The sequence below is a fragment of the Schistocerca piceifrons genome, chromosome 6 (assembly GCF_021461385.2).
Source record: "Schistocerca piceifrons isolate TAMUIC-IGC-003096 chromosome 6, iqSchPice1.1, whole genome shotgun sequence".
Classification (NCBI taxonomy): domain Eukaryota; kingdom Metazoa; phylum Arthropoda; class Insecta; order Orthoptera; family Acrididae; genus Schistocerca; species Schistocerca piceifrons.
The window spans coordinates 359,958,473-359,984,844 of record NC_060143.1 but is presented as its reverse complement, the minus strand read 5'-3'; positions in this window follow the sequence as shown (position 1 = coordinate 359,984,844).

Sequence of the window (26,372 nt, the reverse complement as noted above, 5' to 3'; positions counted from 1 at the left end):
GAGAGGGGCACCAGTGGCCGCTGCAGTTTCTATTTTACTACCGCTTATTGAAAAACGAAGAAAATTCAACAAAGAAACACATATTTTTATAAATCTCGAGGAAGTTATTGACGTCGTGGTTAGAGAATGTGCGACACAGAGGTTACCGTTTACAGCTATCAAAAGGCTGTATAAAGGAACATCAGTAATCGTAGATATAGGGGCCATATATACAGAACCGAAACAAATAAATGAAGTGGTGAGACAAGTCTGCGCTCTACGCCCTGCGCTGCTCAATATTTCCATTTACGACGCAGTTCGAAAATAGTATTCTAGGATGGACACTACAGTGAAACTAAACAATTGGGTAAATCTAAATTCATTTCTGTTTACTGGAATCATCGACCCTTCAAGGACTTTCTAAGTGACCGAAAGTGTGATATTGGATATGAGGAGAAATCAGGACTGTATGTGGATACTCGAGTGTCTCCCACTTCCCAGTTGAGACTGTCCTCCCAGGTCTACCTTATCTTGTGTCGAATCCAGACCAGCACAGAACTTGTTGCACCATGCCACAGAGGTGGTTTTCGACGGACATACTACGCCATACACATTGTTTATTCTCCGATGGATGTCTATGGGTGTTTCTACTTCTGCAGCCAAGGAAATTTTAACAGTATGTTGGTACTATTTGGAAGCATTTGGCAATAACGTCGCCACAGTTCACATTTCCACATTTACTGCACAAACGTCAGAAGGACATGAATGCCACACTAATTCCTTGTCTACGTATCAGTGCATATACACTTGCACCGGAGACAGTAGTTAATGAAAAAGACAAATGAACAGTTAAAATATTTTATGTTGGATCTAAAACATGCAGATTGCATCGAACAGATTTGAAAGTTGATGGAGTTGAGACAGCAACCAACCACAAATTTATTTTCAGTTCCTTTATTCAAGAGGTACCGTTCACGGTTTCGAATCATTACGATACATCTTAAGACGGTTTTCATGCTTTCATTACATGTGGTGCGTTTTTTTTACAGATTAATTGTCCTAAATTATAAATAATACATAATTATAAGATCGCCACACAGATGGTTGCGTTACTGAATTGCATTGGATGTGACTTACGTGAAATGTCGGTTTGTAGTGTTTGTTTTCATAGTCGAAGTGATGTGAATACATTCCCACTGCATTCTTATCGTTGCACACGTAAATTTTTCTCACTGAACACTTTAGATTTGTCACAGAATAGGTTTCTAACACACGCCACATGTTTTGATACATACAAGGTGCTTACAAACATATGAGTGTCAAAGATGCTATGATATATCGTACCGTTACGATGTATTATTTATATTTTAGGACAATTAATCTGTAAAACACCGCACCACATGTAATGAAAGCATGAAACCCGTCTGAAGATGAATCTTTATTATTCGAAACCGGTAACGGTACCTTTTGAATAAAGTAACTGAAAATAGATTTGTGGCTGGTTGCTGTCTCAACACCATCAACATTTGTCTTCAAATGACAGACACGGTCTCCAACCATGTCATCACAGACAAAATTGCATTAAGATTTGAAAGAATCTGTGGAAAAATTAATAGAACTTTAAAGAATATAACTCGAAAAGAAACACGACGATTGAAATTTTGTAAAACATTCGCGTTGTCAGACCTATTAGATGAAAGTGGCTCATATGTATTGAATAAAAGATACGAAAAACAAATACAAGGAACAGAAATATGATTTCTTAGAGCGGGGAAAAGGTTGAAAATGTGTAATGTGGAAGAAAAACCGAATTAAATGGAAAAGAAATGTGATTAACATCTACGAAGAACGGAGCCAGAGAGAGACTATCACATCAGATAAGAACATTAAACTAAAAGGGAAAAAAGATCCTTGCATCCCGTGAAAAAGTGGAAATCGTAATGGGACACAATCGGCTTAGTACGGAAAGTACAGAAGAAGAAAAAGAAGAAGAAGAATGCGATGATTGTTTTGAGTGCCATACAGATACAAGAAGATGTTGACCTAGTACGAGCGTCACGTGCATCAACTTTGTCATGTTCAAGAACGTGAACAAACTTCTTTTAAACTTTCTAATGTAGACAGACCCTTCTATGGAGTGTCAAGCACTTGAAATGAAACAAAGAACACGTAGAACTCACAATCGGTGTCAAGAAGCCTCCTTAAGGAGAAAGCGCCCTGAACACGGCAATGTGTGGCCCAGCGTTTACCGAATGTGTTGCGTAACACTGAGTTCAGGGCCACAATGGCGCTACACCAGACCAACTGTTCCAGAAGTGATGTAAAACAATTATAAGGTATTCATAATGCGTTACTGCGCTATAGATACTCTTACAAATGTAATTAGTACTGACAGAATGTACAAACAATCAGTACACAAGTCAACATAAAAGTTTTCTGGGTATGGTACCGCGTCATAATATATAAAACTACTGCTCCTGGAGAAAAACCAACGTTTCGGCCACGGTTGCTGCAGTTTTTCTGCAGCAGCAGAAGTTTTATACATTATGACGTTGTATCGTAGCCAGAAAACTTTTATGTTAACTGACTCTGGCCGCGGAAGCCTACGCAATTAAACGGATACACAAGTTTCTACCCGCCCTTTTTGCATGAACAAAATCACAATGACCCTGTACGCTAACCCTGACCGAGTAAAGTTTCACACTGGAAAACCACTGAGAAAAAGTTCTTGAAATATAAGAATTAAAACAGTGGAATAATTCATGAACAATGCAAATAATAAAATTTTAAAAATAAACTGTGAATTAATTTGTAAAATAAATTGTAATATGACAAAGAATATTTTACTGGAAAAGATAAATGTACCCTTAATGCAATTAATAAGACTAATTCTTCTGATACAATAGCCCGAATTGTGACTTAAGACGCGTCACTACTGGTCTCATGACACTCTCGATGTTCTGAAGCCTCAACAATAGTACGAAATAATAGTCCTATTGTAGAATGTAATGAGTCATGGAAATAACTGGTAGCAAATGAAAGAATAACTGTCATTTCTAAATCCGGCAGTATCAGAAATTCTCCATTAACACCTAGGCAAAAACAAAGTTCTTCCTTGAAAATTCTAGCTTGTGTTTTCAGTTACAGGACAGTTCCGAAGTTCTTCCTAAGATTATTATATAGCAGCAGGTGTTCCAGATGTTCCATTGTTGAATACAGTCAAACTGACTATTGTTTAGTTCTGCTAGAAAATACATCTGATAACTGTTTTTCGAATGCACCTTCTAACCAATTACGAGCCCTATCATCAAAGTCGTCTGTACATGAAAACATTTTAAACGAAGTATTTCCCACTACATGTTTCCAGATACTTAATTTACTACTAAAAGCCTGAATTTTAAGTCTAAAAATATTCAAATTCTGCCGGCCGGCGTGGCCTCGCGCTTCTAGGCGCTACAGTCCGGAACCGCGCAACCGCTACGGTCGCAGGATCGAATCCTGCCTCGGGCATGGATGTGTATGATGTCCTTAGGTTAGTTAGGTTCAAGTATCCTAAGTTCTAGGGGACTGATGACAGAAGTTAAGTCCTATAGTGCTCATAACCATTTATTCAAATTATCTCACAAAAAAGGAGAAAAAATGTAGCTCTAGCACAATTTGAACAGCCAGTTAGCACTGTAGAAGAAATGGAGATATGCACAATTATTTTCAAATAAAAATACATTACTGGCCATTAAAATTGCTACACCACGAAGATGACGTGCTACAGACGCGAAATTTAACCGACAGGAAGAAGATGTTGTGATATACAAATGATCAGCTTTTCAGAGCATTCACACAAGATTGGCGCCGGTGTTGACACCTACAACGTGCTGACATGAGGAAAGTTTCCAACCGATTTCTCATATACAAACAGCAGTTGACCGGCGTTGCCTGGTGAAACGTTGTTGTGATGGCTCATGTAAGGAGGAGAAATGCGTACGTTTCCGACTTTGATAAAGGTCGGATTGTAGTCTATCGCGATTGTGGTTCATCGTATCACGACATTGCTGCTCGCGTTGGTCGAGATCCAATGACTGTTAGCAGATTATGGAATCAGTGGGTTCAGGAGGATAATACGGAACGCCGTAATACGGAACTCTACGACGAACCTGGGTGCACGAATGGCAAAACGTCATTTTTTTTTCGGATGAATCCAGGTTCTGTTTACAGCATCATGATGGTCGCACCCGTGTTTGGCGACATCGCGGTGAACGCACATTGGAAGCGTGTATTCGTCATCGCCATACTGGCGTATCACCCGTCGTGATGGGGTGCCATTGGTTACACATCTCTGTCACCTCTTGTTCGCATTGACGGCACTTTGAACAGTGGACGTTACATTTCAGATGTGTTACGACCCGTGGCTCTACCCTTCATTCGATCCCTACATTTCAGCAGGATAATGCACGACCGCATGTTGCAGGTGCTGTACGGGCCTTTCTGGATACAGAAAATGTTCGACTGCTGCCCTGGCCAGCACATTCTCCAGATCTCTCACCAATTGAAAGCGTCTGGTCAATGGTGGCCGAGCAACTGGCTCGTCACAATACGCCAGTCACTACTCTTGATGAACTGTGGTATCGTGTTGAAGCTGCATGGGCAGCTGTACCTGTACACGCCATCCAAGCTCTGTTTGACTCAATGCCCAGGCGTATCAAGGCCGTTATTACGGCCAGAGGTGGTTGTTTGGGTATTGATTTCTGAGGATCTATGCACCCAAATTGCGTGAAAATGGAATCACATGTCAGTTCCAGTATAATATATTTGTCCAAAGAATACCCGTTTATAATCTGCATTTCTTCTTCGTGTAGCAATTTTAATGGCCAGTAGTGTAGTTCCTTCGCTTCTTAAATCTAAGAGAGGTGTCATAGTTCGTCTCTCTGAGAATCATCACATATTTACGCGTTTCTTTTTTTTCTGAAAATTAACTTCATTTAATTGGAATATTTTTCGAAGATAAGGCCGTTCAGTACACCAGTTTTAATCGTATATGCTTCAACTGCATATTGTAATTCAAGCTTCAGAACTGCAGAAATTTTCTTATTCACTAAAGCTTCTCGATGTATCATGCAACAAGTAAAAGTGGTCATAAACTTATTTGCATATTTAACTTGGACGGGAAATCCACCTATTCCTCCTGTCGTTACTATTGCATAGTCAACACATCTATCCATTCCAAGCTCATTTCACATTCATGTTTGAAACACTCTACTCCCGTAGCATCTTCTGCTAACGATCCACAATATTTAAATGTTTGTGCTTTCTCTCACCATAACAATACCTGACCTATGCCAACAGGTACGCTAAGTTTGAAGGACCAGTCGATTCACCAAGCTGAATTGCAAATTTCGAATTTCTTTTAATTCTCTCTCACACTGGTCATTGTTAGTTTCCTAATTACGTCTGCCTATTGCATCGCTGTATAGTTGGCAGTAGGTCCAAGATAATTTCATTCATTCTTATTGCCTACTTTCGCCTGATGTATGTGGTTGCTTAGCGTTAACGATTAAGGAAGAGGCTTCTTAAGAGCTTTTGTCCACGGGATTAGATATCTCTATTTTTATTTCACATGATTCCAAAAGCCTTTCATAAATATTTGTAAGTGTGTTGGAATAGGAAGAGTGTTTGCTGCATAGATGTCTTCGTAATTTTGTACATTTCGAGCTTTGACACTATAAGTGTTCATTAGAAATCAAGCAGACAGGACTTTCACCAGTATATGCGGCATTAAATGTAAATCCATTTTGACGACACGTTTAATTATATTTTTTGCCTTTTGCATGCAAAACCACAATGTCTGCCGTTTTGCCTATCTTCGCAAGCAAGCATTTTATAATAGCTGAATGGTCCCCGTGCAAGTGTGATCGATAGCTTCAGTCTTATTTGTTGTCTTGATCTTTGACTGATTTAACCACTTATCCATTCCTAAGAATATTTTTGATTATTTTTGGCTCTGAAAAATCGCCAGATCGTATCTCGACAACACTCAGTCAATCATTTCTAAGTTTGTATGCCGAAGCATGATAGAAACAGATGACTATGTTACACAGAATTCTATAATTATATGAAGCACTAAAACTGTTAATAGGTAAATTGAAAAAATCGAGAAACTTGTTAGAACAAATAACACAACATGTCACAAACTATTACCAACCGTACGCATACAGCAGCTGTAAAATTAAACGCACCTAGCGCCTGATTGTTGGAACCTATATACACACGCTCAGACACACACACACACACACACACACACACACACACACACACACACACACACACACACACGAGCAGTTAAATGCTCGCCAAAGAAAAGGCAACACGGTGACCAGACGCCACAATAAACGAAGCAGTATTTTTCTAGGTCATTACCCGACCTCTGACCGGCGAATGCCAGTGGTGCGATTAGGGTAGCCAACTATTTTTCTGCAATTAAAGTATATTGGTTGTTAAAAGAAGGAAAAAAGCACATTGTATGAAAATAAAGTACTTTAAGAAAATGATACGCTGGAAAATTGGACTATTTATTCAAGAGAAAGCGGTTCACAGATTGAGCGAGTCATTTCCTCGTTGTCTACCTCTAGGCCTGACGCAAGCCGACATTTGGATTTGCATTAATTGATAGAGCAGTCTGGTGTCCTCCTCTGGTATATCGTGCCAAATTGTAATTAGCGCGTTAAATCGTCAACACCCCGATCTGGTTGTAGGGCTTCGCCCACAATACAATAAACGTTCTAAATTGGGGAGAGATCTGGCAACCTTTCTGACCAAGGTAGTGTTTGGCGAGCACGAAAACAAGCACTAGAAACTCCCGCCGTGTGCGGGTGGGTATTATCTTTCGGAAACGTAAGTTCAGAGTGGCTTGCCCTTAAGGGCAACTAAACGGAGCGTAGAATATCGTCGACGTACTGCTTTGCTGTAAGGGTGCCGGAGATGACAACCAAAGCGTCATGCTATGAAAAGAAATATCACCCAGACTATATCAGCCCTTCTTGTCGGGCCAGATGACAGACAGGTTGGTATTCCACCTCTGTCCGGGGCGTCTCCACATACGTCTTTGCTAGGCATCGGGTCTCGAAGTAGGACTCATCACTGAAGACAATTCTACTTCAGTCGATGAGATTCCAGATTGAATGTGTCCAACACTTCGTGACGAAGTGTTCGACCAGGGTACATCTATTCCTGCCAACTGAGTCGAACTGTGGAATCGCAGCTATTCAAAAGTCGAACGATTCGCCGATTACTCCAACCAGCTTCTTTGAGCCAAACTACACGTCCTCTCTCAAGTGCTGACATCTGCTTATATTGTTTCACACGCCTGTATGAAAGACATAGTGCACAGTTAATGTCCACTTGAGTACACGGAATGAAATTCGCTGTCGTATCGACATCTCCACTGTTTACTATCCTTGTCACCTACGCGGTGTAACAGCGCTGCAGCATCACACATTCATCCATCGGCCGCCAAGGCTTACAATTTTGCATTTTCCCTAGAAGCCTGTATGAATGTCAGTTTGCCACCAATTAGCATAGGTCTTTCATGATGCGTCGTTTTTTGTCTTAGAGTGTATTATTCATTTTGCTTCATTATTTTGCTTAAAATTTGTTTTTATTGATTTTAGGCATATTTAACGAATAATTGTCACCGCTAAACAGTTTTACAGCATCTTTTAGGTCCATATTTAAGATAAATAAAATATTAATCTTTTATCAAATTCAATGATTCTTTGTTTCTTTCGTCCCGCCGCTTAATATTCATCACAGAAACCGCTTAATATTCATCACAGAAAAAATTTTCTCTATGAGTGCTGAAGAGGTGGAAATCGACAATAAAAACGAGATTATATGAACAAATTTGTAAAACCACTATGTTTTATTTAACATTTCTTGTCAGTTTTGTACAGTTAATAATTCTGCAAAACCTTCATAAGTGCACATTAGTTTAATAACGCAGTCTCTCCACATTTAAATTGAGATTTACAGCTTCAGATTTTCAGTTATGAGAACAAAATGTTCAAATACAGCATTGCTTTTTAAATTTGTATTGCTTAGTGTAAATAACCAAACCATTTATTTAGGTACTCTAAAGCTAGCTTTGTCAGGAAATAATTTAAAAAATATCTGTAAATTTAACTAGTCAATTCAGATTAAGACAACAGTTTAATTGTTTTGGCTATTTCGTACCTCAAGAAGAGACCTTGTTTTCTCTTTGTTAGTTCATTTTTCAGATTGTCTATGATATTAAACACATGAAAAATTGTGATGTAGTTGCCTTCGAGCAATTTTTATATTTTTATTAAACAAATGTGTAACATAGCTGCGAAAATACAAGTCAGTTTCACTCAAGTCATTATCAGTGCAAAGCATCAAAAGTTTTGTAAAATCATTGGAAGTTTTCACTTGAGCTTACACAGTAACTACAGAACGAAGTTGCGCGGCGGTCAGCACACTGGACTCGCATTCAGGAGGACGGCGGTTCACATCGGCGTCCGGCCATCCAGGTGTAGGTTTTTTGCGATTTCCCTAAATTGCTCCAGGTGAATGTTGGACTGCTACTTTGAAAAGGAACGGCCGATTAATAATAGTAATAGTAATAATAGTGTAAAAGAGTGCCATATTGTTCTCAAATGGAGCTTCACTTCATGAAAGTCTCCATCCACTCATTCTATAATTTTTTCAATTCTCTTCACAACAGCGTGGGAAAAATGATAATACGTTGTTTTCAAAATTATAGTTTCTGTATCATATCTGGCAACAAATCTGCTATATTTGTAATTAAAGAATGGTTGTCAGCTCTTAGCGCAGACACTTTATAAGTTAATTTGTAATTTTATATTGACTTTTTCATTGCTTGAAACATGCCATCAAGAGACTGTTCACTATTTTCATAAAAATCTGTTAGCTTGCTTTGAATGCTTTTTTGCTGTGAAATAGTATACTATTAATGGAAACTGTTTTATGTTTTCTTGTTAGAAGCATCAGCTGGTAAACATTAAAATAAATTGTCTGTACTTAGATTATGTATCGCATTTTGAACAGTTTATGGCCCTAACACCCTTGTAACTAGTTTCGATTTTGATTCTACCAACACCGTTACTTGAAGCTGCATTTGAAATAACGTGAATAATTTTATTTCGTTTTACAGTACGGTGTATTGTGCTAAGGCTAGTTCGACTGCAGCAACATTTCCTTGATCACTGAAAGATGAACTTTTAGCTATGGAAGCAGAAGCAAAGTGCAAAAATTTCTCAGACACTCAACATGTTTTCTTTTTTTGTTTTTCATTTTCTGTTTTTGATTCATGACTTTTGTTTTTGATTCATGACTTTTGTTTCTAGGTTTTGCTTAAGCTGAAAATAAGAATAAACGTTCATTTCACCCATCACCAACCTTCGGTCCAGTCAACCATCACAACCATAACGAAACATACACAGACCTACACACAATACATCTTGTACTAAAGATTTTCCCAATCACTTGTCCAATTCCAGGCGAAGTAATTGTAAGTGTAACTCCACGTAATCTGCATTTTCCATTATACTCGTTTTGTTGGGGAACTAGTTAACTTAGCAACATTTGCTTTCCCTTTTCGGTGTAATATACTCACTATCTGTTTCATACATTTCATGCTTAAGATTACATTTTGTAGGTGTACTAGGAGTACTGAGTTTACTGAAGCTGCATTTATCTATGACTCACTATTACATCACGCAATAACACCGAATAATGGAATTTTATTGTATTCAGTCCGTCTTACACAAAACAAATCGAAACACGCAAGTCTTTGCCACGTTACAACAGTGCCACAACCGTTAGATCGTAGAGGATGCCAACAGTTGTCTCATAAGGACACGAAATGTTGCGACTGTTGCGCGTAAATAACGAGCAGTGCTTTGGAGGCTGTAGGTTAACTTTTCGTGAAATAAATAATCAACAGAGAGAAGGTTACTTACTTTGGCCAGTCTCGCAGACACGTAGGTGGTATTTGCTAGCTGCATTAACAGGTTTTCACTCTCTGAATTGCGTCTTTGACAAGACACTTTGGCAAGAAACTTTGATATTAACATCTGAAGGTAGACTGCGTTCAAAAACGAGTGCTCACAACATGGTTAATTTACTCAGGCGATTCATTGTACGCAGAACTACGAACGTCTTTTGTGGTGGTGTAATGATCTACGCAAAATTAACCCTAGTAAAAAAAAAAAAAAAACGTGAAATACAATATTTTCAGGTACTTTATTGTCCTCGTAAGTACAGAGAACAGTTGCCCGAAACAACGTGCAATACTTTATTGGAAAGTACGAGTGGTAACCTAGTCTGCCTTTCAGTTTGAGGAGCTCTAGTCTTCTAAGATTAAGGCCACAACTAGTGATAAGCGCTTCGCGCATACTGAACATATTCACCTTGCAGATCTAGGAACGGAGACTGGACGAAATCGTGAAGTAACTACGATCAAGCCCGTTTTAAGGTCGCGCGAGTCTTGTCGCACTGATGTAGTGCGGAACCCTATTCAACGGTACATACTCTTCTTTTTTTAAATATATTATTAGACTTCTATTTAACATCTCGATGTAACATATAATAAAATTTTACTTCACGAAGTTGACCAGTAACAAATCCAATGTATTTAGATGTTTGACACATTACCAGACGAACATAATACTCATTATTCATATCAAAACTCCCCGTCCTAATTGTTTTTATTGACACCTTACCCGCAGCAAGAAAGAAAAGTCGAGTAAGAAGTTAAAAGTCAACAAGTATTTTTCATGTCTCTCTCCACTCTTCCACCCCTCGGGTCGTTACGAGTCAGCCTCAATGTGGTTTACCGATATGCTTCAAGGTATTGGTTGGTTAGACTAAAGATGAAACATTCTGTACTGATGGCGGTAGTCAGGAGTCTCAATGCCACCACCACTAAGTGCAGCGTCGGGAAACGTCTGGAGCTAAAAATCAATCCATGACCGCAAAATAAGTGGTTAACCTTCTGGAAGTACAGAGTCGGTCTGTTTCCAGCAGTGATCAGGGAATATAAAATGAGGGGAAAAGTGAGGGCATTCTTCATCAATTTTATCATTTTTAGGAATTTCCACAACGATGCAGCAATATTGTCTTCACCCAAATGAATAGTACAAAGTATTTATGCGGCGGCCCTTGGCATATGTCCAAAGTCACTTTGAAGCATTTCCACGTACCTTTTGGAATGATGGGAAGAGCGTTTTCAAAAGGTGACGTATATGAGGTACGCTGCATAGCAATAGTCCTTTGGCTAAAGCACAAAATTCTCGCTGTCCTTTGTCATGCAGCCGCTATTCCTCATGATGCAGCGACGTAATATGTTAATATATCACAAAAATTACTCGGATTTCACAGTGGCATACACAGTACACACAACGGAGCTTTACCGACAGTCCCATAGGATGTTACAGGATAATTGGTATGCTTCTACACTGAAGCGCCAAACAAAATTGCTATAGGCGTGCGTATTAAAATACAGAGATATATACACAGGCCAAACACGGTCCTGCAGTCGGCAACACCTATATACATCTACATCTACATCTACATCTATACTCCGCGAGCCACCTTACGGTGTGTGGCGGAGGGTACTTATTGTACCACTATCTGATCCCCCCTTCCCTGTTCCATTCACGAATTGTGCGTGGGAAGAACGACTGCTTGTAAGTCTCCGTATTTGCTCTAATTTCTCGGATCTTTTCGTTGTGATCATTACGCGAGATATATGTGGGCGGTAGTAATATGTTGCCCATCTCTTTCCGGAATGTGCTCTCTCGTAATTTCGATAATAAACCTCTCCGTATTGCGTAACGCCTTTCTTGAAGTGTCCGCCACTGGAGCTTGTTCAGCATCTCCGTAACGCTCTCGCGCTGACTAAATGTCCCCATGACGAATCGCGCTGCTTTTCGCTGGATCATGTCTATCTCTTCTATTAATCCAACCTGAAACAATTATCTTCTATTAATCCAACCTGAAACAATTATCTGGAGCACTTGTTAAATCGGTTACTGCTGCAACAATGGCAGGTTATCAAGATTTAAGTAAGTTTGAACGTGGCGTTATAGTCGGCGCACGAGCGATGGGACAAAGCATCTCCAAGGTAGCGATGAAGTGAGGATTTTCCCGTACGGCCATTTCACGAGTGCACCGTGAATATCAGGAAATAGGTAAAACATCAAATCTCCGATATGGCAGGAAAAGATCCTGCAAGAACGAGACCAACGACAACTGAAGAGAATCGTTCAAAGTGCCAGAAGTGCAAACCTTCCGCAAATTGCTGCAGATGTAAATGCTGGGCCCTCAACAAGTGTCAGCGTGCGAACCATTCAACGATACGTCATCGATATGGGCTTTCGGGGCCGAATGCCTACTCGTGTACCCTTCATGACTGCACGACAGAAAGTTTTAAGCGTCGCCTGGGCCTGTCAACAGAGTCATTGGACTGTTGATGACTGGAAACATGGTGCCTGGTCGGACGAGTCTCCTTTCAAATTGTGTCGAGTGGATGGACGTATACGGGTATGGAGACAACCTCAGGAATCCATGGACCCTGCATGTCAGCAAGGGACTGTTCAGGCTGGTGGAGGCTCTGTAGGCCATTAATTATCAACTCTGCAGATGGCCCTGTATGGTAATCGCGTGATATTTGCGCCGGTGAATAGTTTTTTATTCGATGTACTTTTATTTATTATTTACTCTAATTGGTACACCCTGCGCTGTTAATATGCATACAGATTTGATACATTCATTAGCACATGACGCAGGGTATTAGACTTTAAGTATAATAAAGTGGATTGAAGTTAAGTAATGTGTAAGCTTAGGGACTGATGACCTTAGCAGTTAAGTCCCACAAGAATTCACACACATTTGAACATTTGTTCAGGGTGCTCACTAGAAACATTTTTAATGAGTTGAGTATTGGCTTATCGCAGGTTAATGTCAGTCACAGAGCTCGCATCTTGCTCTTGCTTCAATTTACTAGCTCATTTTAGCAGATCTCGCAATAAACCGTTTTCAGCGCAGTACATAAAGTTTTCTTCAAGTACTCTTCGTAGACAGAGATTCTGAGGCATTGCGCTCATTCGTTGCGATATTAAGGGAGAGCACTTGACTACTTTGAGCGTTAGATGGCTAGCTGTTAGTAAAAAGTGGACTTAAGTGGTGGTTGAAACGCGAGAAAAGAGGTAGCTTCTGATAAGTGTCAAACCACAATACACTGTTAATTATATTGTCTTAATTTTCTATTTTTTACATCAGAAGCAGAAGAGCACTAGGCAACGTCATAACCATTTTCGGCAAATTAGTGGTCATTTTCAGGCTAAAAGTACATGTTGCAAGTAGGTGCTTGTGATGAGAAAAAGAACATAATCGACCAGTCAGGAGAACGTAATCAATCGTTACCTCACTGCTTGTAGCGTGTGTCTGAAAATGACCACTGACTGCTCGATACTTGTTAGGATATGCTGAAATACTCATGTGATTACGTCGTAAAAAATAAAAAGTAACAGAACAACATAATCGATGAATCACTTCATTTACATGGACAATGCTATCTGATCAAAAGTCTCTGAACAATCCAGCATTACATAGAGGTGTCAGTAAAAAGCAGCAATTGCAGACTGCGTCGGTCGGGATATCTCAGTGACCTCGAATATGGACTACTCAGTGGATGTCCCCGTAGTAACAAATACATCAGTGAAATTTCAGCCCTTTTAAAACTGCCTAAATAAACTGTTCGTAACGTGAAGGAACAACCACCACAGCTAAACCAGGTCCACGCATATCTCGTATACCGACAGACAGTGGCGATCGACAGTTTCAGAGGGTGGTTGTAAAAATAACGCATCAAATGAGCGGAAGGAATCACTTGTGAGTTGCTGAGGCCTGCCAGTTGTGCAGACAGCATAAGTACTGAGCATAGGGAGTTAAGAAGAATGAGGTACAGTGGTCGAGCAGCATGACGATGCGACTTGTCGTAAAGCAGCATCTGCAGGCTGTGGTTTGTGAGCAATAAAGTTCCTGAAATGGACTCGCCTGGCCAGGATCCCGACTTAAACCCTACGGAAAACCTCTGGGGAGAGTTAGAACGTCGACTTCGTCCCAGAACCCACCATCAAACAGCGCTATCTTTTATGATCTCGGCTCTTGAGGAAGAGTGGGCTGTCGTTCCTCCACAGACTTACTGCAACCTCACTGAAAGTGTCCCCAGCAGAGTTCAGACCTTCACAAAAGCGAAGTGTGGATTCGCGCAATACTGATGTCAACTAATAGGTGACCCACCAGTAAGTGCAGACTACGGTAGCTTTTCTATTATCTTTGGTCAATTAAGGTCGTGCCTGCGTTACCTGTACATTAGGTGTGTTGCAAAACTATCGGGCGTTATCTCACAACGATCACTTTCTTTATGTGTGCGATTGGTGTCTTACTAGATTCCCCTAAAACTCAGGAACGGTAAGCTATCGAGAAACAGACTGAGAATATATAAAGCGCTGCGTAACATATCGGACATTTTTGTTCTACATAGTTATCCTCGTATCTGTTACGTATAAATAGTTATTATAGAAAAATTGAACCTGAATTGTAGAAAAAAATAAAGAAAGCAATGCAGATTCATCATATAGCGCTAGAAAACACAATTACCTCAGCAAAAAGATAAAATAAAAAGCAACCACAAAACAAAAATACGTGAAACATCGCTTCAGTACTTCATCTAACGTATATAAAACATGTTTCTGTTACTCTTAAACAACTTTCGGTTTCATCAATAATAAGAGGAACAACGTTCTACTTAGTACCCAATAACAATAATAATTATAAATATTTTATGTCTGTGGATATAACTTTTACTTCGATAGAAAGTAATTGCTTTGGTTACTTAAGAATGCAGAAGTTATGTGATCAATTAATTTTTATTACTTGTAAAACGGAATTCATATTCTATAAAGATATACAATGTACAACGGCCTAACACTGAATGATGTGTGGTTCTAAGTACGTACAAAACAAACAAAAAAAAAAAAACAAAGTGAAGTCAACGTCTCCCAGTTTCTGTCTCATTTATGTTTCTTTCTCAACCGATGCTACCAATACTGTGGGGAATCCTACCAGTTACTACGTCATTTATATGGTGCTCCAAAACTACTGAACCGTATTTTTGGTAGAGTACAACTGTAGCCGTATAAGGTAGAGATCTCAGTGAGCCTATTTGTTTATTAACTGTTCCACAGTCAGGAAGTACTCGTCGGGTTAAACTATGTATGACAGCAATGCGTAAGGGAACGAGCAATTTTAAGTTAATAAACACGACTGGGCCACCGCTCTGATGAACCTGTGGAATTGGAAGTCTAAGAGTTGTATCACACACTGTTCTTCCACTATAATCAGGCCTCAGGAGGAATCCTACACGTTTCTGTGAAGAAAACTCGCTACCATTACTCCAGTGGTGCGCCATGTCCACTGCAGTGTACAGCTGTTAATGGTCACCTCTTCGGCGTTTTTAATCAATCCTGAGGCTGCAAATGGACGCAGTCGATTGCAAGGGGCACTCGGCGCTGGTGCTGTGCCCTGCATGCGTTTGCAGCCCCATGATTGATTGAACACACCAAAGAAGCGGCCATTAAAACCTGTCGACTACAGTGAAATGGTGCACCAGAAGGTTAATCCAGTGTCTATTCCAGGCGGTATCTTGGCCACACTCAGCAAGCATCTCGGTCCTGTGTTCGTAATGAACGCGTTGGCACCAACTGACTGTGCGGAAACTATACCGTACTGTCTGGGTCGACACAGGACTCTCAGCTGCCTCCAAGAAGGCATCGCTCAGTCCCGTCCCATTCTCGTACGGAGCATAATTCGTCAGCTGTTGTTGTTGACCACAGGCGACAACTACCAGACAGATCTTCACTGTTTTCACTTTCACGATAGTAGGTGAATGTTCGAATTACGCCACTGCGGTGTATGCCTTTTGGCCTTCAGTTACCGTGCGGGCGCGGTTAAAACTTGGCATGTAGATAGGCATAAAAGGTCAAGCAAGCGGCGTTGTCCCATTCACGATAGGAGATACAACGCGCTCTACTGGACTGCACTGAGGTTTGCTTTTACTTCTGCTACACAATCTACTCAACACAGAAATTCCCCGTGGTCATAATAAGAGCTGCGAGGAAAAGTTTTACTATTACAACACCAACGCCTACGTCTACATCTTTGTACCTACTCTGCAATTTACACGTATGTTCTTGGCAGAGGTTTCATCAAACTACTTTCTGCCTATTCCTCTACCATTGAACTCTCGAATAGCACGGGGGGAAATTTGAGAAATTAGAGCTAACGCGGAGGTTTACAGACAATTATTCCTCCCACGCGCCACTCGCGAGTGAAACAGTGAAAGGGGGTTCAGTTAGAAGTATTACAAGTATCCTGCGTCAGACAACGTTAGGTGACTTGCGGATTTTAATGTAGATGTAGATGCACACCTAAATCTTTCTGCGTGAACTCTGATTCCTCTTCTTTCACTAAGATGATTATTTTTCTATATTTACAGGAGTCAACAAAATATTTTCGCTTTCGGAAGAGAAAGTCTGGAATTTCGTAAAAAGATCTGCCCTTAACGGAAAATACCTTTGTTTTAATGAGTGCCACCCGAACTCACATATCATAATCATCCGGGACACTTTCCTCCCTATTTAGCGATAATTGAATTCTAGCTACCCTTGTTTAAACTTTTTCTGTATCCTCCGTCAGTTCTATCTGGTAGGGATCCCCGTACCGTGTAGTAAAACTCTAGCAAAGAATAGAGAAGCGAATTGTATGTAGTCTCAGTAGATTTGTTGCATATTTTAATTCATCTACCAATAAAATGCAGTCTTTGCCTCGCTTTCCCACATAATTTTTTGTGTGATCGTTCCAATTTAAGTAGTTCGTAATTCTAAATCGTAGGTATTTAGTTGAATCGACTGCCTTTAAATTTCTGTCATTTATCGTGTAACCGAAATTTTACGGATTCTTTTTAGTACTCATCTGAGGACCACATACTTTTTATTGTTTAGAGTCAACTGCCACTTTTCCGCTCCATAGCGATATGTTATCTAAATCATTTTAGCAATGGTTTTGATCTCCTGATGACTTCACTAGACGGCACTAAAGGTATTTTTATAATGTTCGAATACAGTATACGAGTATGTTGCAAAATCCTACTACAGATTGGTACCGATGATATGGGCCTGTAATTTAGAGGATTACATTTTTTCCCGTGTGTATTGGTGTGACTTTTGCAAGTATCCAGTCTTAAGTTCGTCGAGCGAATGGTTGTATACGATTCCTAATATCGAGCAACTATATCTTCATACTCCGAAGGGAACCTAACCGGTAACCTATCCTGACCAGAAGATTTGCCTTTATGATGTGGCGTAAGTTGCCACCAAGGGGAGCTGCTTCTTAGTTACTCATGTTGTCAGCCGTTCTTCATTAAAAATCTGGTATATTTACTCCACCTTCTTTGGTGAAGGATTGTCAGAAAACCATGTTTAGTAATTACCCTTTAGTTGCATTGCCATTGTCAAAATTGCCAATCCTATCGCGCAGTGCAGGCATTGATTGTCTTTCCGCTAGTGTACTGTACATACGACCAGATCTTCTTCGTATTTTCTGCCAGATTTCGAGACAGAGTTTCATTGTGGAACATCTCGTATTCAATTTCTTCGAATTTAAGCAACATCTGTTCTACACTTACATACGTAGTATGGAAGAAATGGAGACTATCTTTCAGGAAGCAGTAGAGCAAATTTATGTCAGCTTCTTTAAATGTATTTATTTAACATTTATTTTTTTGTGGGTTTGGGTGTTACGATACTCAGTCTTGCACAACGGCCTTGTGGTCTCTAACCCCTGCATCCGTCATGGAGCTCTCTACTTTCTTTGTATTATTTGTGCCTAATCACAGTCGTTTACATCTCGAGTGGACTCCGGGAATAATTGCTCAAAATAAGAATGCAAATAATGAGGGGGGTACAAACTGTTTTTGAAGAGTAGCTTGCTTGCTGGTCGTGATTCATCAAACACTGTGGGTAAGGACAGTCAGAGAGTAACTCATCACCTTCGAGGCTGTCTTCTATCTTAGTGCGTAGTTCTATTGTCCGTTTATAAGAACAACTGTCGCCTTACAGTATGATACCAGTAAACTTCCACAAGGACTGCAATACGGATGTCCTTTTGCTGGTGTCAAGCATTTCAATTGTCATGCTGTGACGTTAGTAGTCACTGCGCCTGGGTAGATTCCTGCGTCCTGACGTCAACGCTGTGAGATCGTTAAGTTCGTGTTTTGCTGGTTCTCTAGCGTGCGTCTCGGCTTTGTCTCTCGCAGGGATGTCAATGACTTGCACCTCGCAGAGCAAAAACATGCGGAAGCGGTACAGGAGCTATGAGTAGCAGCGTCTTCAGCGTTCACAAATTTGTCCTATTCTCACGTCACTGTCTAGACGAACGACGGATCTCTTGATCTTAAGCTGGAAGATTTGTTTCTTTCACTTTATTAACAAAATAGAAGCAGATCAAGTCATAGTGGATAATGTGTTGTAATCTTACATGTGGCGCAGTATACCGTGTGGCTTGCGCTGTCGTTTATTCATGTAACTATCGACACTCTAATTTTTACTACTTCTCGCACATCAGAACGGCTGCTGTGTACGTGCCGTCGAGCAATAAAACACTTGCCTGGAGGAATTGTGTGCTGTACATTGCTTGATGCTGTGAATTTTACAACCTCGCTTTACACCACGACCCCTCGTAACAAAGAACAGCAACAGCAACAACAAAAATAACTCGATGCTTGTCCCACTTGCATACTGCAAGGTGCTTTGACAGTGGTGGATCCTACGAGTCTGGAACACAGCCTAATGTACTTGCTAACTGATTTAATATAGATCCAAAGAAGTCTACTGTTGCAAAGCTTGTGAGCGGCTAATTAACAATTACATTTGGAATTTCTGCTTTCATGTCGACGGGTAATTGAAAAGACCATTTTAAAATCCAGAAAATATGTTGACTTTGTTTGCGTCATAGGCCAGCAATTTTGTAACAAGTGTGAACACAAGACAAGACGGAAACGGAAACTGTAGTCGAAGAAGTGTCGTCCCGTAATAAGAATTATCACTGCTCCAAACACACTGAAATATAAATACAGTGTACCGTCACCGCTGACGAACGTATCATCTGCATCTTATAAGCAAGCTCACTGCTTGATTCTTGTGAAGTACAATGTCTCGAGCTATTTCATCCATCAATCAGTTTAATTTTCAGAAATATGCCTATTTTCTCACCTGTCTTACCTTGGAACATTTTTGAGATTTTCTCTTCCAGCCACCGCTGTAATTTAACATAGTGTCTTTTCCATTTTTTAATGATAACATTCATTTATTGTGTGTTGCAGTCTTTGACTGAAATTACAATAATTATTCTGACAAAGTAAACAACAAAAATGTTCCTAGCTCATGTACCTAGGAACAGATGATCTGTTGAGATTTAAAAATATTGCAATCGACAATATCTTGACAGAACGGTGTGTGTTACATATTTACTCCACAGCACAACAGTAATCAGTAAGGGAAGACAAACGAGGCAGAACTACTATCAGAAATCAGTTACAAGAAAAATAAGTTTTCAAATAGAAGTTGGAACTAACACTAATTTCCAGTTTTAAGATAGGTAAAATTTTTAAAACGTTAAATAAACTCAATTCATTTGCAAATACCACGTGTCCGTATAGAAGACCTTTGTCCATTTCATGGTTCTGTACAGGATAATGAACGACCGACGGAATACGGCTTAACTGTCACCACGTTATGTGATTAGTTTTAAAAATATATAACGTGGCGACAGTTTACTCACTATAAAATTCTATAACTGAGGAATTAACAATGCCTTCCAAATCGCTCTAATACTACACAGAGCACTTACTGTGTAGGAGTAAAAAATTCACGAATGATGCACAAAACATCACTGATTCACAACAACGAAAACAGCTGATAATGCGGGAAACCACTTATGGCCAGCCACAGTGTGCAGTCCTTCATAAGATTCTAAAATCGGTCACTGGGTTAAAACACCGACCAGGAAACATCATGTTTCCCAGGTACAATTTAGTTATAATATTCACCTGGAAGAGCAGTTGAACGGAATGGACACTATCTTGAAAGGAGGATATAAGATGTACATCAACAAAAGCAAAACGACGATAATAGAATGTAGTCGAATTAAGTCGGGTGATGCTGAGGGAATTAGATTACGAAATGAGACAGTTAAAGTAGTAGATGAGTTTTGCTGTTTGGGGAGCAAAGTAACTGATGATGGTCGAAGAAGAGAGGATGTAAAATGTAGACTGGCAATGGCAAGGACAGCGTTTCTGAAGAAGAGAAATTTGTTAACATCGAGTATAGATATAAGTGTCAGGAAGTCGTTTCTGAAAGTATTTGTATGGAGTGAAGCCATGTACGGAAGTGAAACATGGACGATAAATAGTTTGTACAAGAAGAGAATAGAAGCTTTCGAAATGTGGTGCTACAGAACAATGCTGAAGATTAGATGGGTAGATCACATAACCAATGAGGAGGTATTGAACAGAATTGGGGAGAAGAGAAATTTGTGGCACAACTTGACTGGAGGAAGAGATAGGTTGGTAGGACATGTTCTGAGGCATCAAGGGATCACCAATTTAGTATTGGAGGGCAGCGTGGAGGGTCAAAATCTCAGAGGGAGATCAAGTGAAGAATACACTGAGCAGATCTAGAAGGATGTATGTTGCAGTAGGTACTGGGATATGAAGAAGCTTGCACAGGATAGAGTTGCATGGAGAGCTGTATCAAACCAGTCTCTGGACTGCAGACCACAGCAACAACAACCGAATATTCACTTCTATCCCCCATTGTTTCGGAAGCCAGTGGAAGAAAAAAAAAGTCAGAAGCTAGAGCGTGTCTCCAAGTCTTTAGTTCACATTAATATGATCATCGTCCGTGACACGGCTAACGTAATTACGGCCAGAGTGCCACGTGAGTGTAATTCAGTGATGTCAAGGTAGGCGCAACATTAGCAGCCAGCTTCAGAAATCTTTTTATTGGATTGCCTATATGCTGGCGCGCACAAGTATGATTCATCTACATGTGCCTAGTGATGCCCCTTATGACAGATTACACTATCCACTCACACCAATGTGAGCACCTGCCAAAAAATTGAATAACCAACTTTTGCAGCACACAACGCTGCGAGACATGCAGGGAGAGAGTCAATGCGTTTCTAGAAGAACCAACAGGGATGTGGGGCCTTGCTAACTCCAGTAACTTGCTCAGCTGCTCTAGGTTTCTCGGTTGAGGATCCATGGCGCGAATAGCATGATAGAGGGGCCCTCAGAGATTCTCTATTAAGTTTAATGACAGGGCGTTTGTTGACCGGGGGAGTACGGTAAACTCATACTGGTGTTCTCAGAATCATCCACGTGCACTTAGAGCTGTATGACACTTCGCATTGTCCCGCTGGTAGGTGCCTTCGTGCCGAGGAATAAAAAACTCCAGCTACGGGTGGTCATGGACCACAAGCATATACACTACTGGCCATTAAAATTGCTACACCACGAAGATGACGTGCTACAGACGCGAAATTTGACCGATAGGATGAAGATGCTGTGATATGCAAATGATTAGCTTTTCATAGCATTCGCACAAGGTTCGCCGGTGGCGAGAACTACAACGTGCTGACATGAGGAAAATTTCCAACCAATTTCTCGTACACAAACAGCAGTTGACCGGCGTTGCCTGGTGAAATGTTGTTGTGATGACTCGTGTAAGGAGGAGAAATGCGTACCATCACGTTTCCGACTTTGATAGAGGTCGGATTGTAGCCTATCGCGAATGCGGTTTACCGTATCGCGACATTGCTCCTCGCGTTGGTCGAGATCCAATGACTGTTAGCAGAATATGGAATCAGTGGGTTCAGGAGGGTAATACGAAACGCCGTGCTGGATCCCAACGGCCTCGTATCACTAGCAGTCGAGATGATAGGCCTCTTATCCGCATGTCTGTAACAGATCGTGCAGCCACGTCTCGATCTCTGAGTCAACAGGAGGGGACGTTTGCAAGACAAGAACCATCTGCACGAACAGTTCGACGACGTTTGCAGCAGCATGGAATATCAACTGGGAGACCGTGCCTGCGGTTACCCTTGACGCTGCATCACAGACAGGAGCGCCTGCGATGGTGTACTCAACGACGAACCTGTGGGCACGAATGACAAAACGTCATTTTTTGGATGAAGCCAGGTTCTGTTTACGGCATCATGATGGTCGCATCCGTGTTTGGCGACATCGCGGTGAACGCCATTGGAAGCGTGAATTCGTCATCGCCATACTGGCGTCTCACCCTGCTTGATGGTAAGGGTGCCATTGGTTACACGTCTCGGTCACCTCTTGTTCGCATTGACGGCACTTTGAACAGTGGACGTTACATTTCAGATGTGTTACGACCCGTGGCTCTACCCTTCATTCGATCTCTGCGAAACGCTACATTTCAGCAGGGTAATGCACGACCGCATGTTGCAGGTCTTGTACGGGCCTTTCTGGATACAGAAAATGTTCGATTGCTGCCCTGGCCAGCACGTTCTCCAGATCTTTCACCAACTGAAAATGTCTGGTCAATGGTGGCCGAGCAACTGGCTCGTCACAATACGCCAGTCCCTACTCTTGATGAACTGTGGTATCGCGTTGAAGCTGCATGGGCAGCTGTAGCTGTACAAGACATCCAAGCTCTGTTTGACTCAATGCCCAGGAGTATCAAGGCCGTTATTACGGCCAAAGGTGGTTGTTCTGGGTACTGATTTCTCAGGATCTATGGACCCAAATTGTGTGAAAATGTAAATACATGTCAGTTCTAGTATAATATATGTGTCCAATGAATACCTGTTTATCATCTGCACTTGTTTTTGGTGCAGAAATTTTAATGGCCAGCAGTGTATGTAGACTTTTGCTGATGTACTGCACCTTCCGGAAAGACGAGGTCACCTAGGGGATATCACGAAAACATTGCTCAGACAACAACCATCCTCCGGCCTGAACCTCCGCGACGATTCCTGCAGGGCCTTATGTGCCAACGGCTATCTGTCCGATGCAGCGTAAAACGCGATATATCTGAAAAAGCCATCAGTTGTAGTACAGATGTGCAAATTCCAGCCTTTGTCGGCGATGAACACCAGTCAACGTGGATGCATGAACAAGACCCCTCCTGTAGAGCCCCATACGCTGCAGCGTTCGCTGAATGGTCGTCGAACACACACTGTTTCTAGCCCCTTGGCTCATCTGGGCTGTCAGTTGCTCAACTGTTGTGCATCTATTCGTCCGTACATATCACCGCAGGCGTCGTTCACACCTGTCTACTATGGCCAGTACTGCTCCACAATTGCCTCGGTGCCGGTTTTGGGCCGCACGGGGTAGCCGTGCGGTTTAGGGCGCCTTGCCACGGTACGCACGGCTCCCCCCGTCGGAAATTGGAGTTCTTCCCCGGGCACGGGTGTGTGTGTTGTCCTTAGCGTAAGTTAGTTTAAGTTAGATTAAGTAGTGTGTAAGCCTAGGGACCGATGACCTCAGCAGTTTGATCCCATAGGAACTGACCCCAAATTTCCAAAATTTGCCGGTTTTGGGTAGTGCGACCTCGGCAGCAAGCGTCCCGCTTACAAACTTAGTCGCTTCAGAAAGACTTCTGCTTGATCATGTCGATAAATCGCTTCATTTCCGCATTACGATAACGACTACACTAATATCCCGACACGCTGTAGATACTCTCCATTGCTAGTTCTCCCACCTACAGTCTGTGAGTGGTTATTGCACGTTATCGTCATACGTAGGCGGTGATCGCATTAATGTCACTGTACCGTGTGTTTGGACTGATAAGGTAAGGAATGAGGAGATTCTACGCAGAATCGGAGAGGAAAGGAATATGTGGAAAACACTGATAAGGAGAAGGGACAGGATGATAGGACATCTGCTGAGACATGAGGGAATGAGTTCCATGGTACTAGAGGGAGCTGTAGAGGGCAAAAACTGTAGAGGAAGACAGAGATTGGAATACGTCAAGCAAATAATTGAGGACGTAGGTTGCAAGTGCTACTCTGAGATGAAGAGGTCAGCACAGGAAAGGAATTCGTGTCGGGCCGCCTCAAACCAGTCAGTAGACTGATGACCAAAAAAAAAACCGTGTGTTACATATCGAAACTTGGAGAGATACACTATCCACTGTAATTTTTCTACATGTCTTAGAGTTTCCATGCAGTCGTCTTTTGAAACCACGGATGTACCTATGAATAACTCTGTATTTTCTTTGTCCAGTTACCCTTCTATAGTAAATACAGTAACACAAATTTTGAAAATTTAGCCCGAGTCAGCATGCTTGTGTGGAACATCACCTTAACTATTAATTTGTTTCCTCATAAGCCTTCCGCAGACAATATCGTGACACAAAAATATAGTAAATGCAAATCCTATTCCAGTAAATATTGTGGAACGTTCTGGCGGATTATACCAGTGAGCCGTCCCTTTTACCTGGAACGTTCACAAAAGCGGAGGTTCCGTTTCCATGTCTTGGTCCAGCATACAAATTTGCCAGGAAGTTTAAAAACAGCGCACACGTCCCTGCAGAGTGAATGGCCCAGCTGAAGTAGCAGGAGAATGTAATAAAAATGTCATTCCACAAAACTTGAAGCAGCTACAAGTAGCACCAAACTCCCCCAATGAAATTAACAGAATTATAAAAAAAAGGTTCATGTGGTGCTGATGTAAACTTAAACAGAATTCTGAAAAGTTTTTCAACTTAATAAGAAATGTGCTTAGTAACATAATTACGTAATGAAGAACTGGCACAGGGAATTTTTCCAGTCAGATTAAAATGTGCAGTTGTTATCATCCATTTTCCCTAATGACATCTTTTTCCAAAACATTCGCAAAGCTAATGGACTAAAGAGTAGTAGAAACAATGTACTTAGCGAATAACAGTTTGGATTCCAGAAGGGTTACTCACTGATAATGCTTTTTACACATTCATCCGCCAAGTATTACAAGTATTAAAGAATAAAATATCGTCAGCTGGTATTTTTGTAGTATTTCCAAAGTACTGGATTGACCAGATCTTGTCACACTATTAGAAAAACTTAACTTTTATAGAATTGATCGCTTTAGGCACAAATGGTTCAATCAAGCACAAGAAACAGAATTCAAGAGGTGTTCTAAATAGTTCAGACAATGTTGTAAAGGTAGAAAATTTTAGCGACAGGGGAGAAATCACCGAGTCACTCAGAGTTCAATTGTGGGTCCACTCCTATTCCGTATACACAATGTCTCTCTCCTAAGAACCGTCGGGCCCACTTTCTCTGGTGTGTCAGCAGATATCTGCATTTTCGTGTTTGCATTGTGTAGCCGAAGTAAACCCAAACAAATACTGCTCTTCACGTCTTTCGTGTATTTCCCAGTGTCGACGGAAAGCGTTGGTTTGTTTCCCATTACAAACAAAATTATTTTTAAAGCGAGATCTTACGTATCCATTTGTTAGAGCTGCTCCAGATTAATCTAGTACTATATTTGTCTTGTCCATATGTAATAACTGGCACAGTAAAATTCGAAGAGTAACCAGTACTCCAGCACTGACCTGGCTGGTGCTTATTGCTGCCGCCAAACGCATAGTGTGATCCCTCAGGACTGACTAGCTCGACTGCCACACATTTATGTTTCTGTAATTATTTGGTGGCCCCCGAAGATGACGCTTTAGGCTTAGAAACCGGTCGCGCAATAAATAAGAAATTATTGTCAATTCAAGTGGATTACATTCTATGATATTAAGCAGCTAATGGACTTCAGATTCTCTACCCAGTGGGATGTACGTCACTTTCCGTGCGCATGCATTACAGACTTGCGAAAGAGAGGTGAAAAAATTACCCAGATGGGAACAAATTAATTACATTTGACAGAAAAGTCTATATTAAAGCTCCGCTACAGGTGCAGAATTCAAGGAAGACGTACCTTCACTGCCCGTCCCCCTCAGTCTGCTCTTATATGATTTGTTTCTTGGCGTAATGCTGCTGAGAATTACTGCACCAACTACACCAAAATAAAGTCAATTTTTTATGAGCTTGATAGCGATGAAAGAAGTGCTATCAAAACTGTGAAAGTGGTCGTTACTGATACTTCGTTTGGAAATTCTGCATACATCAAAGCCAACTTCAAGCTGTGTAGCGTTCTGGATATTCTGGAACGTACGCAGGATGAGTTGCCTCGAGCTCTTGGGGTCAAATAGCTGTAAAACTGAACTACAAATTGC